Source organism: Cynocephalus volans, chromosome 17, assembly GCF_027409185.1.
Source record: "Cynocephalus volans isolate mCynVol1 chromosome 17, mCynVol1.pri, whole genome shotgun sequence".
NCBI classification, from domain to species: domain Eukaryota; kingdom Metazoa; phylum Chordata; class Mammalia; order Dermoptera; family Cynocephalidae; genus Cynocephalus; species Cynocephalus volans.
In genome coordinates this window covers 35,232,732-35,238,904 of record NC_084476.1, presented here as the reverse complement: position 1 = coordinate 35,238,904, position 6,173 = coordinate 35,232,732, and the positions used below count along the sequence as shown (strand labels likewise).

At 49.1% G+C, this 6,173-nt stretch overlaps 1 protein-coding gene across 6 annotated transcripts in view; it reads left to right on the top strand.

The window, feature by feature from the left end:
- The first annotated feature begins 461 nt into the window (after window positions 1-461).
- Window positions 462-6,173, top strand: part of LOC134365450 (myb/SANT-like DNA-binding domain-containing protein 3) — a 123,123-nt gene continuing 117,411 nt past the window's right edge. For 2 of the 6 annotated variants that reach the window (XR_010022102.1, XM_063081548.1), the window contains exon 1: window positions 462-601. The gene's annotated coding sequence lies outside the window, so the exon portion shown is untranslated. Of the gene's footprint in view, window positions 602-737; window positions 867-2,690; window positions 3,081-6,173 lie in introns of those variants that run through there. The other 4 variants (XM_063081552.1, XM_063081551.1, XM_063081550.1 and 1 more) reach the window with 4 other exon arrangements.

Here is a 6,173-nt window from a genome sequence, read left to right as displayed (position 1 = left end):
TCCAAGTATCACGGAATCCCAAAAGAAAAGGGCCTGTTTAAGTCAGGGCACTCGGACTGAACTAACTCGTGTCCATGGCCGCCAGTTCCCTTGTGACAAATCCATTCTTTTGTTCGTGGAAGCGAAAGAGTTTTTCAGGCCCCTGCAGGAGCTCCTCAGCAAAGGAGGGAGCTAAATCGGCACGAGGTGACAGTGGCCGAGGATGTCCGCTGTGGAGTCGATGCGGACCGGCGGGGGGGGGCCGGGGGACACCCGGCGCCCCGCCCCAGCCCCCCCGGGGCGGCCGGCGGCGGCGGCGGCGGCGGCTCGGGGAGGTGGGGACTGCGCGGGGCCCGCGCTCCCGCCCTCCGCGCGCCAACCGGGCGGCAGGCGGCGGGAGGCCCGCGAGGGGGCGGCGGCTCCGGGCTTTGTGGCCACGGCGCGCGCGGCGGGGCCTGGCCGGCCGGGGGCGCGCCGCCACCGCCCGGCGCTCCGGAGCCCGCGGCCCTCCCGCCCGCCCTGCCCGCGAGAGGAGCCCAGGCCGCCGGCGCTCGCGCCTCCCCGGCCTCTCACTCAGTCGCTGCGGCCGCTGCGCCGCCGCGCCGCCGCGCCGCCGCTGCAGGTAGGAGCTTCCCCGCCGGGCGGGCCGGGCGTGCGGGGGCGCGGGCCGGCGTGGATGGCCTCCAGGCGGAGCCGCCGCGACCTCTCTACTCTGCGGGCCGGGGCCCGGGGGCCGCCTCTGCACGCCGCCTTGGGACTGGATGCGTGGAGCCGGCCTGCTGCGTACAAAGCCCCAGGGCGCGGGCCTCGGGAGACTCACCCGGGGTGGAGGACTCTGGACCCCCGGGCCGGGGGGAGTCGCTTGGAAGGAATCCAGGTGGCCCGCAGTGCGGCGGTCTTCCTGTCCCTGGGTCCCCACTGTGTGCCGGGCACTGTGCTGGGCGCTTTTCCATACTTGTCTCCTATAAGGTCCAAGGGTGTGTTGGGAGGGGGTCTCACACGGAGGGTGAAGGCAGAGCATCGATCCCTCCCTGACCTTGGGAAAGCTCTTTTACTCAGAGCCTGGACTGCTGTTTCTGCAAATGGGGAGGGGGGACTTGGTGAAATAGTATCTACCCCCAGTATTATCGTGAAAGATAATTCGAGCACTTTCTATGTACCAGGCCCAAAGTACTAAACAGTTGCATGAGTTATTAAATCATCACACTGGTGCTGTGAGGTAGCTACTGTAAACTGCACGAATAATCTTTATTTGGGAGTAGGAAACGGTGAAGAATTTGATCTCCCTATTCCGATTCAGGAGATTAGATGTTTCTTAGGTGTGGTTACATTTAAGATTACAAATGTTCCTTGTAATAGTAAGGAAAGTGGTTATAGGATGCAGGGATATATTTGTCACACATTTAGAACAGGAGGTAGGATACTATCAGGGCCATGGGGTGTACATTTCAGCATGTCAGGAAAGACGGTTGTGTTACCAAGGGAATTGTTGAATATTAATTCAAAAACATAATTCCTGAGTTAGTATTGAGGACTGCTATGGGAGTTTCAGGCCGGAGAGAGACAAGAGGTGGATTGGAGAAGAGGAAGAATTCTGAAGCCCTGGAAGAAGATGTACAGGAAGGGACCAGGGTTCGCCACCTCACCCCAGCAGTATTTGGGACCAGGATTCTGACTTTCCCTTAGAAACCCGGATGGGGGCGGGAGTTACTGGGAGGGGAGATCAAGTAGTCTCTTCTTACTTCCAGGACACCCCAAAAGTATTCACTGGAGTCTAAGGCCTGGTGATTAGGTCTCCTACAATGTCATTATTTCTTCTTCTTATGCTCAAAATTCTTTTAGTGTGTTTCAGGAGATGGGGATGCTTACCAGCCCCGGAGGTTGATAAATCGATGTAATTGCAGGCATGTGTTTTGAACACTTTTCATTTGGTTAGAGAAGCAGTGGGCCTGAAGAGATTATTTTGGATTTCAGTTTGGAATGGGGAGAACTGGAAGGGTCTGGGTGAGAAAGGGGGGGAAAGGTATAGAAAGAGGAGCTGGGGACTTCACACTGTGCCATCTGCAGAATATCTAAAAGACTGATCAGTTCTCAGCTATCAAGTTCTCAGCTACCAGGCACCCTTTCCTCTCCTGATTTGTAAAGATTTCTTACTTAGGTGTTGTGGAAGGCCAGGGGCTGGACTCAGGCTCACCTTTATCCTGAGTGAGCAGGAACGGCTTCTTGGAGAGGGGTGTTTTGTTTAGTTTTGCTTTTAACAGGTCTTGAAGGAGATGGTATTTGGGTGCATAGTGATGGTGAAGGTATGGAACACCACGCATAGTGGAAAGAGCAGTTGCTTTGGAGAGAGAGACAGTTTTGGGTTCAGCTTCTAGCTCTGCCATTTCTTGCCTTTGTAATTTTTTAGTGAGGATAAAATAATGTTTTTTCAAATGCCTGGCAGGGAGCTTAACAAGCAGTAGTATCATTTTCCCTATCCATGATCTCATTCATTCAATAAATGTCTGCTGAGCACAATCATGTGCTGAGTCATATGCTACAAGCAGGGGATACAGAGATGAGTCAGAAATTATGTATTCCCTTTGGAACTCCCAGTCCAGTGAGGGAGATGGACACAAAGAGAAAATTACAGAAATTATGGGACATGCTAGAGTACAGTCATATACAACTGGCAGCGAGCTGATAGAAGAGTAATCAACTCGTTCTGGATAGGGAACTCTAGGGAACTCGGGGCCAACCTAGGATCAAACAAGATGAGTATGAGACCTTATGACCGAGGATTTGAATGCTCCATTACCTCCTAGCTTTTATCTTTACCCTTGCCTTGTCTTTGCCCTGATAGTCTCCCTCTTTAAAAAAATCTAGTTGCAGTATGTGTGTAATTAAGTTGCTTCAAACTCATTTTAGAAGGAAGCTGTTATAAACAAAATAAACATAACAGCCTGGGCCTCAATTGAGGAAAGCTTCACAAAAATGACATGAGAATAGGGACTTGAAGGATGAAAGTGGGCCCTTGGTGGACCTTGAGGTAAAGGATTCCAGCCAGAGGAAGCCCCATGTGTACAAAGGCATGAGAGCACAGCAGGTTCAGGAGCATGAAGGTGAGTTTGGTCTGGTTGGGTTGAAAAATACATGGAGAAGTTAGGGTTTGGGGAGAGGGGATGCAGTAATCAGGTCTAAATGCCCTGAATGCCATGTGAGGAGTTTTGACTTTATCACTTAGGCAGTGGGAGAGATGTCAGAGATTTACAGGCAGGGCAACAGCATGATCATTGCGTTTCAGATAGATCCCTCTGATGGCTGTGTGGAAGAGGGGCTGGAAGTTTGGGAGACCATTTTAGACATTAGGGCCCACAGGCATGGGCAGTAAGAACGGGAGAGGAAGGAACAGATGTTGATGTAAAACGTATGCAGGTCTTAATCAGTTTTCTGCTTGGAGAAGCCAAGTTGATGTGGCTGAAATAATCAGAAATCAGGAGATTTGGAGGTGGAGGAATAATTAGTTTGTTTTTGCCCATGGAGAATTGGAGACTTCTGAGTTGTCCCTAACGGACAGCTACACAGATGTGGCTGGTAGACAACTGGAAATGTGTTTGATGCTAGGGAGAGGGGATGGAGCCTGGGAGAGAGGTTCCCCCACACTCTCACTTTCTTTTGAACACTTATTGAGAATCTACTGTGTGCTAAAGATACCAATCATTAGATGGGGGAGACCCTCCAGGATATGGATAGATCTCAGTGCAGAGTAATTCTCAGAGTGCTGCAGTAAGAGATAAATACTTGGTACTGCTGGCCTAGAGAAGATTTAAGAGCCTATGCTTGTAGCTGAAGTAGTGGGAGTGGAGGAGAGTGTACTCAGTAGACAAGAAGCAGGCTGGAGTGGGAACACCTACAGAAGTGGACTTTCCGTATTTCAAAAGTGCTGTCTGTGAAGGATACTTTAATACTGATTCCAAGGGCACTTGAGGGAAGTTGTGGAGCAGGGGATGGTTTAGGATGGAGCTGTTGGGGAGGAAGGGGCCAGGACTTTTAAGAACCCTTATCTGGTTTATAGAGGAGAGTGGGAGAATGGGGGTGGGAGGAGCCCTAGCCTTAAACACAAGGGTGGTTCTGTACACAGTCACACTCAGACACAGATGGTGAAAATAAACACTTCCAAGTTACATGGCTGCCTGGAGTAGCTGGGGAAGGGGAAGCATAGGGAATACAGTAGAGGAAGCAAGTTCAGTGCTAGGTTCCAGTCTTAAGACTGGAAAGTACTCTAAAAGGAAAGGACAGGGGGTGGAGAGGCAGAGAGGGCATAGGTAAGTAGCCATCCTGGGCAGACAGGCAGGTCTGATTACTCTTACCTCTGGATAAAATGAAAGTATGAAGGCATATTAGTTGTAGTCAGGCTCCTAAAAAACTGGTGTTTCTACCTCCTTTTGGACAGTAGTGGTATTTACAAGGAGAAGCTAGGAAATGATTCTTTCATGATAAATAGTAAAACATCTAGCAATAATTAGTAGAAAATGCAAATGCAAGCAGGTTGGTTTCAGCATACGAGTATGTTCCACAAGTATTTATTGAGAGCCTACTGTGTACCAGGCACTCTTCAAGAAGCTGTATTGAACAGGAGATCAGGTCACCTGCTTTAGCCATTTCACCTGGAACTACTTAACCTACACAGTTAAACCTGTGTATGGGCCTTAAAGAGAATAGCAAGATTGTCTGAAGTGTTGAGATCATTCTGTAGCAACATTCTCTTTCATTGGCCAGTAGCTCCACTAGCCTCATAAATAATCAGAAAACATGATCTATGTGTCTTTGGCAGTGAACTGTGGAAATTAGGATGCAGAAAAACCATTTTAACAGTAGTGCAAACATGGATGGGACTTTAGAGAACACCCACTTTAGCTTTGCAATTTAGAGATGAGGAACAGACAGGGAGGAAAGAGGACTTGCCCAAAGTCACAAAATGAATGACAGAGTTGAGAGCAGTGCCTTTGAGTTTTCAGATGGTGCAGTGGGGAAGGCTTGAGGGTATCTAGCAAAAAGGGCATCTTAATGGTGAGGGGGTTCCAGAAGAGGAGATGTGGGGAGAAGGGTTACAAACAAATGATGAAACTTTGATTTTAGACCCTCTTCTGTTACTTGGGCTCCAGAAACCCCCCTATTTTGCTCTGAACCTGAGTTTCCTCATCTATAAAGTGAGAGGATTGGTCTGAGGTCCTTTTTTAGTGTAAAAGAAAGGTTATTTTTGAGATACTGAGTCAGGAGACAGGCGACAGACCAGACTAGGAAATAGGGTTTATCTCTTTAGCAGAAAGTGATCACCTGTAACTTGCCAGGTCTCTGTTGAGGGGATGGATGCCGCATTTCCTTCAACTCTCCCACCACTTCTCTATGCGTTCTTGAAGTCCTCCCCAGTTGTGGCCTTGCTTTGTTCTAAAGCCAATTCTGATTCCAGTCCCTTCTAGCAGGAATTAAGATTCCTGTTCTAGATCCCCCAATCCTGGTATGTCCCTGGGCACCTCTCTATATGTGTTGGGTTATGTCTTCAGGGGACTGTGATCTTCTCCATCTTAAGGAACACCATTCTGGGCCGAGCCCGTGGCGCACTCGGGAGAGTGCGGCGCTGGGAGCGCGGCAACGCTCCCGCCACGGGTTCGGATCCTATATAGGAATGACCGGTGCACTCACTGGCTGAGTGCTGATCACAAAAAAAAGACAAAAAAAAAAAAAAAAAAAAAAGGAACACCATTCACTCTGATGCCTGCACAGAGGAGTAGGTGCTTGGTTAATCCTCATGTATCCTCATTACCTCTGCTTTCTCTCGGTCCCCTTCCCTAGTGTGGACACACATACACATCCTGGTCATTTCTTCCCTTGACATGGTCTTTGATGTGTACCTCCTCCTTTCTATTAATGTTGTTCCCATTCAGAGTCCAGGTCCTTTCTTATCAATTATTTATCTGAATGATCTCCTTCAAATCTCTCTGTTCATATCCTATACATTCTTAAAGATCTAGCTGAAATATCCTCTCATTCATGAAGAATGAAAATTAATCTCTTCCATCCACTGAACACTCAGGGCACTTTGTCCTCTGTTATGGTGTCTGTTTCATTGTGCCTCTTGTTTTAGTTGTCAGTTTATGCATGTCAGTGCTCTTACCAGGCTATGGGGTTCAGCTTGTCTGTGTATCTCCCACATA